Source organism: Lolium perenne, chromosome 3, assembly GCF_019359855.2.
Source record: "Lolium perenne isolate Kyuss_39 chromosome 3, Kyuss_2.0, whole genome shotgun sequence".
NCBI classification, from domain to species: Eukaryota; Viridiplantae; Streptophyta; class Magnoliopsida; order Poales; family Poaceae; genus Lolium; species Lolium perenne.
The window spans coordinates 241,745,748-241,756,532 of record NC_067246.2 but is presented as its reverse complement, the minus strand read 5'-3'; the positions used below and the strand labels follow the sequence as shown (position 1 = coordinate 241,756,532).

At 41.1% G+C, this 10,785-nt stretch overlaps 1 long non-coding RNA gene across 3 annotated transcripts; it reads right to left on the bottom strand.

The window, feature by feature from the left end:
* Positions 1 to 2,507: 2,507 nt before the first annotated feature.
* On the bottom strand, positions 2,508 to 6,321 carry LOC127343823 (uncharacterized). 3 transcript variants are annotated; one of them, XR_007877514.2, is made up of 4 exons: positions 5,727 to 6,321; positions 5,437 to 5,527; positions 4,186 to 4,425; positions 2,508 to 2,756 (listed from the first exon to the last, which is right to left on the bottom strand). It is a non-coding gene; the product is annotated as an uncharacterized lncRNA (long non-coding RNA). The 3 variants fall into 3 exon arrangements; XR_007877517.2 differs by lacking the exon at positions 2,508 to 2,756 and adding an exon at positions 3,060 to 3,077; XR_007877516.2 differs by lacking the exon at positions 2,508 to 2,756 and adding an exon at positions 3,271 to 3,895.
* Between the last annotated feature and the right edge of the window lie 4,464 nt (positions 6,322 to 10,785).

The window sequence follows — 10,785 nt, the reverse complement described above, 5'->3', positions numbered from 1 at the left end:
GGATAAATGAGATTCGAGAAGTTCTTCGGGAAAGAGATAGTCCTTTAGTTAAAATAGGTAGAGAGGCCAACAATGCTAGCCATGAGTTAGCAAAGTTAGCCCGGATTCAGGGTAGAAATGAGGCGTGGTTTGGTTGCCCGCCAGAGATCACTGTGGTGATTGGCCATGATTGTAACCCTGTGAACGTTTAATAAAACTAGATGACCTGTTGCGCTATCGCGCAAGTGCAAATGAAAGCGTATTAATATGCCAATGAATGCTGACATATAGAACGGTAATTTAATAAATAATTTATTTTGGTGCTTAAATATATTTTTTGGGTGATGGTTCATGTCTTGAGTTGCTATATACGCATCAAATATGACGTTTATTTCTTGTTCCTCTAAATTTTACAGAATTCTACAGGATGTTTCATACCAAAATAGTTGTAAGACGATCTTTCATGTATTGGTCATTCAAAGTTAATGCGGAGAGTGTCCACGGTTCTATTAGATTCGCCTTCCATTTTTGCCATGAGATTTTGTTTTCCCATTTTATGCTATTGTCCATTGATATTAAATATTTCATAATTTCTACAACTTGTCAGGCTTTACCGAAACCACATTGGTAAGCACCATATGGTATAAAACTAAATCATCAATATATCGCGTGGATGTCTAAACACAATAAGTAAGTTCATATCATTATATTTTAGCAAAGTAGCAGCACATATCAACATTTATTTCTTCGTAAAACTAAAGCAATATTAGAGCAGTTTTCCAGATTCTAAATGATTTTTCAAATTTGGGTTTAAGTGAGTGCCCAAACTTCTCATTAAATTTGCTTTATTTAGCAAAGTCCGCAAATCGTTCTGCTCTAATGCATTATTGCTACACATGGAAAGAGAAACAACATCCTCAATCTGTTTTTTTTCTGTCAAGAGCCAAGCTGGATCTGAATAATGAACAAGCATTACTGAAGCTGGATCGACAACCAAACTAAAACAATCAGGTTACCTGAAGAAGCATATCCTCCAACTCTCAAATAATCTTAACAACCAGCAGTGCTCACCAACTGTTTGTAAGCTGTCACATCGTTTAACTTAAACCATATAAAAAACCATACAGCAGCAAATGCTTCGAGCAAGACTCGTCAAATTTCAGTCTACTACTTGTATGGAAAAAGTAAAGAAATTGTATTTGACATGTGAGGATCGATGATGTGATGAGAAATTCAGCTAGTAAATATCACTTGTACATATAAATTCAAGATCCCGATGTCCCCGTCCCGCGCCGGAGCTCCGTCCCCGTCCCGCTCCGGAGCTGGGCTCGCGCCCTCGACGTCAACGGTGAGCCCGCATCCCCGCCAGCCGTCCGAAACATAGGAGCATAGGAGTCGGGGCCTCCAGGAACAGGGGATGCGGGGCAGAGGCGGAGCCTCCAGGAGCAGAGAAGGCGAGTTCCCCCGCCGGCCATCCCCCGCATCAAGTAGCTTCGTTGCCGCCCCTCATCGCCCCGCCGCTGTGGCGCTGTCCGCAGCTCCCTCCCGCCGTCGCTGCTCCGCTCGCCGCGGGGTCGCCTCACCTGAGGCTCCAAGGAGGAGAGCCGCTTGCCGTCGCTGCTGCGGCCGCAGGAAACGGTGGAGAGTCGCACCTAAACCGAGCATCTTGGAAGGTTTGCTCCATCCACATGCCCTGCCAATTCCTGTCAAATGACAACTGTAAGGTTTGCTCCATCCAAACTGTTCTCGGCCACTGAAGTTTAGACTGAATGTGAACCTCTGAACTTCCTGTGGTTGCCATTTGCTTGGTCCATGAGAGAAAAGCTGACTTCTACCAGTATTCCATGATTTCTGGGGAGCATATCTTACGGATGCAGGAACAGAGAGAGAAAATTCGTGCTGCCATCCACATCCATGTTAGATGTCTTGATACTTAGATACCTGAAGATCAGACACTGTTCCATTTAGTCCATTATAAATCGCATTGTAGACTTATATTAAAGCATTAAAGACAACTCCTAGAAAACAATTTTGTTCAAGAAGGATGCATAGCACAATAGCTGCAATATCAGTGCTATGCAAAACAGGTTAATGGAGACAAGGAAGCAACATAAAACAACCAGATAAATATTGCAAGGTCAAAATCAGATACTGTACCATCTGTATCCGCCAGTTACAAATGTTGGAGAGTTGCATGGGGTCTGAGGTGTGGTGAAGCCTTCAATAATCCAAGTATACACTCCATGGTCATCAAAGGTGTTGCTCTGCTGAATATACAGGTTTTCTGAAGTAGTATCTGTTGTTTTCACAGTGATAACCTTGATAAATTCTACACCAAAAATGCAACTGTCATCAAAGTAAATCCAGAAGGCAAACTCTTCAGCTTCTTAAGAGGAATCATGCAGATATCTTCTGAGAGTGGGTTCAAAGTCTCGAATGGTCGATTCAGTGTATTAAAGAAACTTGTTGTTGAGCATGCTTTCTGTATACCTGGTCATATACAGAAATATTTTTGTAGAGATATTTGCAGCTGTACCTTCTTCATAAGGACATAATTATTCTTTGAAGAGATATTTGCAGCTCTACCTTGTTGTTGAGCATGCTTTCTGTATATCTGGTCATATACAAAGAACTTGAAAACTGACTAAAATATTTGATGGAATGGAACCCCAGCACCAGTATCAACTGTCAGCGTATCAGGCTTAGCTTCTATTTGTCGATCGCCAACTCCAGATTTCCCATTATTTGCATCTTCCCCTCCAGCTCCAACTCTGAAGCTGAAAATATGCATTGTTCCTTTGTTAGTAGAGAAACAAAGGAACACACACTTGCACATTCATATGAAGCATTAAGAGAAACCAATGAAATAAATAAGGGATCATCTATGATGCATTACTGATAATTTTTGTTCCTTTTGATGCATTACTGTTTTTTTTTTGTTTCTTTTAGTGCAGGTACGACAAGAGGAGATGGACCTCGATCTCAACTTGCCTCCACAAATGGTGATTTATTTGGATCTTAACTTTAGTCCACACGAGGAAGAGGAAGAAGATGTACAAGTACCCAAAGCTGAAGATGTAGAAATACCCGAAGCCATCCTAGCATGAGATCCAAGAGTGGAGTCAACCTATGTAATTGTGTCAAGCATGGTTTAAAAAGCGTCGCTTAGTCGTCGCCTAGGCGACGCCTAGGCGTCAAGGCGCTCCCCCTCCGCTTTGTAAAAACGGCCGCTTTAGGCGCCTAGGCGTCCAAAGTGCCCGCCTAGGCACCAAAGCGCCCTCCCTCCTTAAGGCGCTAAGGCGTCGCCTTAAAGACCATGGTGTCAAGTGTATATATGACATTAAGCAATTGTATATATGTGGTCTGAATTGGTGTCCTAACATTGTCCTATGTGTTCATTATATTCTGTACAAAGAAAGCAGGGACTTCTACTTACACCATGCCCAAGGAATGGTGTCCATTATATTCTGAATCGGTCTCCTAATATCTTACCATTATATTCTGAATTGGTGTCCTATCATTAGTCTGAATTGGTGGCTCTCTACTTATACCATGCCCAAGGAAGCCCAAGTCAAGATGGAGTAGGAGGATCTTGGTGTTTATAGAGCATTGTGCTTATCTATCTACTCAGTCATCTGGAATTTCACTCTTTGCAATTCATGACATCTTTGCTAGCAAGCTATTATTAGCATCAGTGCAAAACTACAAGATAAAAACAAATTGATGTATCCATTGGTAGTCGAAGCACTTGCTTATGAAGGAAATACTGTCTCAAACCTTACTTAGGGAAGGTTTCTTGCATTCAACAACTATATAGATGGTTGGTTAATCTGGAACCACATCTTTATCCAAAAATAAACTCAACTTGTGACAGTATAGGTATCTAGTAGCACAGTACCTGGATGAGGGATAGCATCTGGAGCAGGAACTATCAAAACCCAGATGAGTAAAAAAATTGAGTACAGAAATCGTTGTTGTTACTGCTTGGCCACTAAAATAATTCTCCTGAATGAATCTAACAACTGGTCTAAAGATGGAAGAGAACAAATAGCATGCTCAACATGTTGTTTGATGAAACTAAATCACGGTAAATACAACTTCGGCACCATTCACACACGAATTACTCTGTCTGCCAATAATTACGAGGAAAAGGAGGAACAGAGGGTTGCGACTGAAACAAAGACAGTTAGCTGAGTAGAGGCGTACCGCGACCGTGGCTGCGGCGGCCGGCTGCTTGCTTCGTCGTCGGCGCCTCCACCGTCGATTAGGAGGCGTCAAAAGGAATTGGTGACCGAGGCGGAGCAGGGCGTGCGCCATGGCCTTACCGCAGGAGCTGCAGATGGTGGTGTGGCGGCAGCCCGTGCCGTAGAGATAGGACGCCATGGACTTTGTGCAGGATCTACAGACGGTGGCGTGGCAGCAGGCCGTAGAGGTCGGAGGGAGTAACTTTTTTTAGTTCAAAAGAGTGTAACGAATAGAATGTCAGGTAATGCTTGACCTTGATTTCCATATTATGCAGCAATGCATGCATAGTTCATAAATAAAATAATACACAACTAAATCTGAAATTAATGAGCGCGCTACCATGGTAAAGGAAAAAAAAGGTAATTGATTGCTTCATATTCAAGGCTGGTATTGATTTGAGCTGCATTTTTATTATTACGGTTTGAATGTATATCACATCTACTAATTTATGCCAGAGTTGGAAAAATCACTGCACCAATATTCTAAACGAAATCTTGCAAACAATAAAAGTTATAACATCAACAAAACATCCTCCAGAGTTTTCATGTTTAGCTCATAATTTAATTAAAATGTCAAAAATGACTAAAGTTGCACAAAAGATCACTCCATGCAATAAAAAAATCTGTTCTGGACATTACACTGAACTGACCGCTGCAAGCAAACCGTCCAGCCAAACTGCACAATAGATACTCTATGGAAAGCCTGAAACATATTCTACAACTTATGTTTCAAGAATAATTTGAAATTATGGATAGAATTCAAGTAAAAGATTAGTGTCTTGAGGCATCAGCAAGAGTACCTCCTCTAGCTGAACCTAGGTAGAGAGGGAGCTAGCGAACTGCAGATTAGTTCTGTGCTAGAAGTCACAAAACTGATTCTTGAAAACTAACTGCTGCCCTAGCTTTCGAATCAGTACATGAACGGAACAAGCAAACCATATCGAACCAACCATGCCACCATGATAAAAAAACATTAAATGAAGTGGCGGCATACTTGAGAAAATATATTATATGCAAATATAAAATAAGAATTGCAAAACACAAACAACTGCAAGTAGCACTCCACCTGTAATTGACATGAATAGAAAGATATGGAGTACTAACTTCTTAGAACTGCCTAATTGGACTGACGACATACATAATTTGGCAACACGTGGATTTGACCCGATAAAGTTTATGGTGTTTAAGAGTATGCCATGCTAAGAAAATGTACCTGGTGTGAGACAACTCAAAGAACAACATACTCCAGGTAATATTGATCTTTAGAGGATTTCATAAATCGCCAATCAGAGAGCTCACAAGTCCTAAGCATACAACAATGGCGAGCAAAACAGAATGGGAAAGTAAGTTGCAATTAATATGGAGAAACACTGTAGTGTAAAATAATGGCGACTTCTCTGATCTTACATAAGAAAACATTCAGTTATAGGGGTACGACAAATAAAATTCATAATCATAGGCATGTATCCAATTAACAATGTGAAAAAAATGAGAAGTGTGTACCTGAGGTGAGTGCCAATTGATACAATACTTGAGTATGTGACTTTCCAGACAAGCATGCATTTACCAGTTCGGTTTGACTGAAGAACAAAACACTGAGCTGAATCATAATCCTGGTTAGACGATGAAATGGGGGAGGAAAGCAGACCTTGGCCTCCAGAAAATTATTGCAGAGAGGAGGACGAAAATGTACAAAAGAAATCAAAAACTAAAGATGTAAGCACGCAAATAAAACTCAAAACTTCTGAAAATACCAAAGGGACCATTTACATACAAAAGGAAGCTAAAAGCACCCCGTAATATTGTACAAGTAATGTAATAAACATGCTAAATATTGTATACTGTTGCGATAGCTTATAATTTTAATTTAGCACCACATAGTATGCATTTGATAAGATTTTGACACCTCAAAGAAACAAAGACAGAATGAAGACAAAGCGGTTTACCTATATATAAAAATTGATCTGGTTTGAATCCATTTTGAGATGAGAAACACCAAATGGAAAGAAAAATCTTTGTAAAACAACAACAAGAAAATGGTGATAATAAGTGATATGAAGAACATACAGCCTGTTTTGGCATGTTCGATACCCACATGAATAGAGGGGCCAAAATACTGTGCTCCTGTAAAATATTATCAAATTATCAAGCGAGAAAAGATATTGCGGGGTCAAATACAAGCAATCAGCATGCAACAAACGACTTATGTGCAATCAAAAGGCTGCAATACCAAGGAATCACTTGAATGAGCATAACTTAAAAGGATACATATGTTAGATTAATCTCGTTCACAATCAAATCACAAAACCATGAAAATTTCAAATAACATAGTCTATGAAATAAGTAAATATTGAATAGAAAATTGTACCTTTGAACACTGCAAAAATTACACCTTTCAAGAAAGAAAGATGCAGAAATAATTAACCATGTCCTAATTAACCAATCAAGTTTTCAATCGTGCGATTGTTGCCTGCAAATAAGAATAAAACCGTTCACAATTTCATCAACATGAACACAATGACCTGTACAATCCTACAAATCGGCATATGAGCTGAAAGGTTGTATTTATTTACAGCACTGAAATCTATGAACAAAAGCTATATAACTACTGTTTTGCAAAAACAGATCAGCAACTTGTTTTCTTCTCATTACCTAGCCCAGTTCATCAATACTTATTAATATGACAATTCAGTACCATTAATCTTACATGACTTCCAACAACATTCGTTTGGAAACACCAAAGCCAACACAAATCATGTACAGTGGCTCCTGAATAGAGTATAACCTGGAAGATGCACCATGAGAATTTCATAAAAAAAGCAGTCCAAAATATATTATTTTTGTATACAACATATATCACTGGAATATAAGCAAAGACAATAATTAATCTAGCATATACTGAAACAAATCTAAGCAGTGCTAGAATAAATAATAACATAAAAATGCAGGAACAAACTTCATTGTATTCACAAGAGAGAGATCACCTTGTTCTCCTTCATGAAACTCTTCCGTGAGATTCTTCATCAGATTTGCACGCATAGTGTTTAGAGCTCCACCATCATCTTCAAACAATCGACTTCATTGCAATATTCCTACTGTCCATGTAGTGTTTCCATCTGATGCTTGGGAGGTCTGAGCATGATGTCCTTCGGTAGAAGCTACTGACCAACTCGGATGCTTCATCCACAAACCTCCGCCAACCTGCACGACAAGGTACTAATCAACCTCATAATGTCCCAAAATTATTGAAGCCAGCTGTGTATAACAAAGAACCAAACCGAGTGAAGAAGACCTCACCAAAAGAGGAGGAAGACAGGGGAGACGGCCAAGGTCTAGGCAGAGTCCATCCACATCCTGCAGCGGCATAGCATATCCACAAAGTAGGTACATAAGATCTACAACACGTTGAAGGACCTGCAGAAGACTGTGAGGATAGATCCCTCACCATGTGCACCTCACCGCCATTCGCTGGATCTCGATGTAGACGAGAGGGAGGCGCTGCCTTGGAACCACGTACCATGCTAGGACGAGGGAGAGAGGCGTGACGGCAGATGATGAAGAGCGAGGGCACGGCTGAGGGAGCGCGGCCGACACCGGTCGGCCTGCCACCAGAGCCCCCTTCACCCAGCGCCACCCAAGCCGCCGCCCGTCGCTGCTCCTCCACCTCTGTCCCAGCGCATCACCTCACTGCTCCTCCACCTCCGTACCAGCGCCGATCCTCGCTGCTCCTCTGATACGTCTCCAACGTATCGATAATTTCTTATGTTCCATGCCACATTATTGATGTTATCTACATGTTTTATGCACACTTTATGTCATATTCGTGCATTTTCTGGAACTAACCTATTAACAAGATGCCGAAGTGCCGATTCTTTGTTTCTGCTGTTTTTGGTTTCAGAAATCCTAGTAACGAAATATTCTCGGAATTGGACGAAATCAACGCCCAGGGCCTATTTTTCCACGAAGCTTCCGAGTCCGAAGACGAACGAAGTGGGGCCACAGGGTGGCCAAACCCTAGGGCAGCGCGGCCCACCCCCTGGCCGCGCCGACCTATGGTGTGGGGCCCCTGTGCCCCCTCCTGACTTGCCCTTCCGCCTACTTAAAGCCTCCGTGACGAAACCCCCAGTACCGAGAGCCACGATACGGAAAACCTTACTGAGACGCCGCCACCGCCGATCCCATCTCGGGGGATCCAGGAGATCGCCTCCGGCACCCTGCCGGAGAGGGGAATCATCTCTCGGAGGACTCTACGCCGCCATGGTCGCCTCCGGTGTGATGTGTGAGTAGTCTACCCCTGGACTATGGGTCCATAGCAGTAGCTAGATGGTTGTCTTCTCCCCATTGTGCTATCATTGTCGGATCTTGTGAGCTGCCTAACATGATCAAGATCATCTATCTGTAATTCTATATGTTGCGTTTGTTGGGATCCGATGAATAGAGAATACTTGTTATGTTGATTATCAAAGTTATATCTATGTGTTGTTTATGATCTTGCATGCTCTCCGTTATTAGTAGATGCTCTGGCCAAGTTGATGCTAGTAACTCCAAGAGGGAGTATTTATGCTCGATAGTGGGTTCATGTCTCCGTGAATCTGGAGGGGCGACAAGAACCTCTAAGGTTATGGATGTGCTGTTGCCACTAGGGATAAAACATTGGTGCTATGTTCAAGGATGTAGTCACTAGTTACATTACGCGCAATACTTAATGCAATTGTCTGTTGTTAGCAACTTAATACTGGAGGGGGTTCGGATGATAACCTGAAGGTGGACTTTTTAGGCATAGATGCATGCTGGATGGCGGTCTATGTACTTTGTTGTAATGCCCAATTAAATCTCACTATACTCATCATGATATGTATGTGCATGGTCATGCTCTCTTTATTTGTCAATTGCCCAACTGTAATTTGTTCACCCAACATGCTGTTTATCTTATGGGAGAGACACCTCTAGTGAATTGTGGACCCCGGTCCAATTCTCTTTACTGAAATACAATCTCTAATCTTTGTTCTCGTTTTCTGCAAACAATCATCTTCCACACAATACGGTTAATCCTTTGTTACAGCAAGCCGGTGAGATTGACAACCTCACTGTTTCATTGGGGCAAAGTACTTTGGTTGTGTTGTGCAGGTTCCACGTTGGCGCCGGAATCCCTGGTGTTGCGCCGCACTATATCTCGCCGCCATCAACCTTCAACGTGCTTCTTGACTCCTACTGGTTCGATAAACCTTGGTTTCTTACTGAGGGAAACTTGCTGTTGTACGCATCACACCTTCCACTTGGGGTTCCCAACGAGCGTGTGCTTTACGCGTCATCAAGCTAAATTTCTGGCGCCGCTGCCGGGGAGATCAAGACACGCTGCAAGGGGAGTCTCCACTTCTCAATCTCTTTACTTTGTTTTTGTCTTGCTTAGTTTTACTTTATTTGCTATCTTGTTTGCTATATCGAAAACACAAAAAAATTAGTTTACTTGCATTTACTTTATCTAGTTTGCTTTATTTACTGTTGCTAAAATGGCCAACGCTAAAAATACTAAGTTGTGTGACTTCACAACCACAGATAATAATGATTTCTTATGCACACCTATTGCTCCACCTGCTACTACAGCAGAATTCTTTGAAATCAAACCTGCTTTACTGAATCTTGTTATGCGAGAGCAATTTTCTGGTGTTAGTTCTGATGATGCTGCTGCCCATCTTAATAATTTTGTTGAATTATGTGAAATGCAAAAATATAAGGATGTAGATGGTGACATTATAAAATTAAAATTGTTCCCTTTCTCATTAAGAGGAAGAGCTAAAGATTGGTTGCTATCTCTGCCTAAGAATAGTATTGATTCATGGACTAAATGCAAGGATGCTTTTATTGGTAGATATTATCCCCCTGCTAAAATTATATCTTTGAGGAGTAGCATAATGAATTTTAAACAATTAGATACTGAACATGTTGCTCAAGCTTGGGAAAGAATGAAATCTCTGGTTAAAAATTGCCCAACCCATGGACTGACTACTTGGATGATCATCCAAACCTTCTATGCAGGACTAAATTTTTCTTCACGGAATTTATTGGATTCAGCTGCTGGAGGTACCTTTATGTCCATCACTCTTGGTGAAGCAACAAAGCTTCTTGATAATATGATGATCAACTACTCTGAATGGCACACGGAAAGAGCTCCACAAGGTAAGAAGGTAAATTCTGTCGAAGAAACCTCTTCCTTGAGTGATAAGATTGATGCTATTATGTCTATGCTTGTGAATGATAGGACTAATATTGATCCTAATAATGTTCCATTAGCTTCATTGGTTGCACAAGAAGAACATGTTGATGTAAACTTCATTAAAAATAATAATTTCAACAACAATGCTTACCGAAACAATTCTAGTAACAACTATAGGCCATATCCTTATAATAATGGCAACGGCTATGGTAATTCTTATGGGAATTCTTACAACAATAATAGGAGTTCACCCCCTGGACTTGAAGCCATGCTTAAAGAATTTATTAGTACACAAACTGCTTTTAACAAATCTGTTGAAGAAAAGCTTGGGAAAATTGATATACTCGC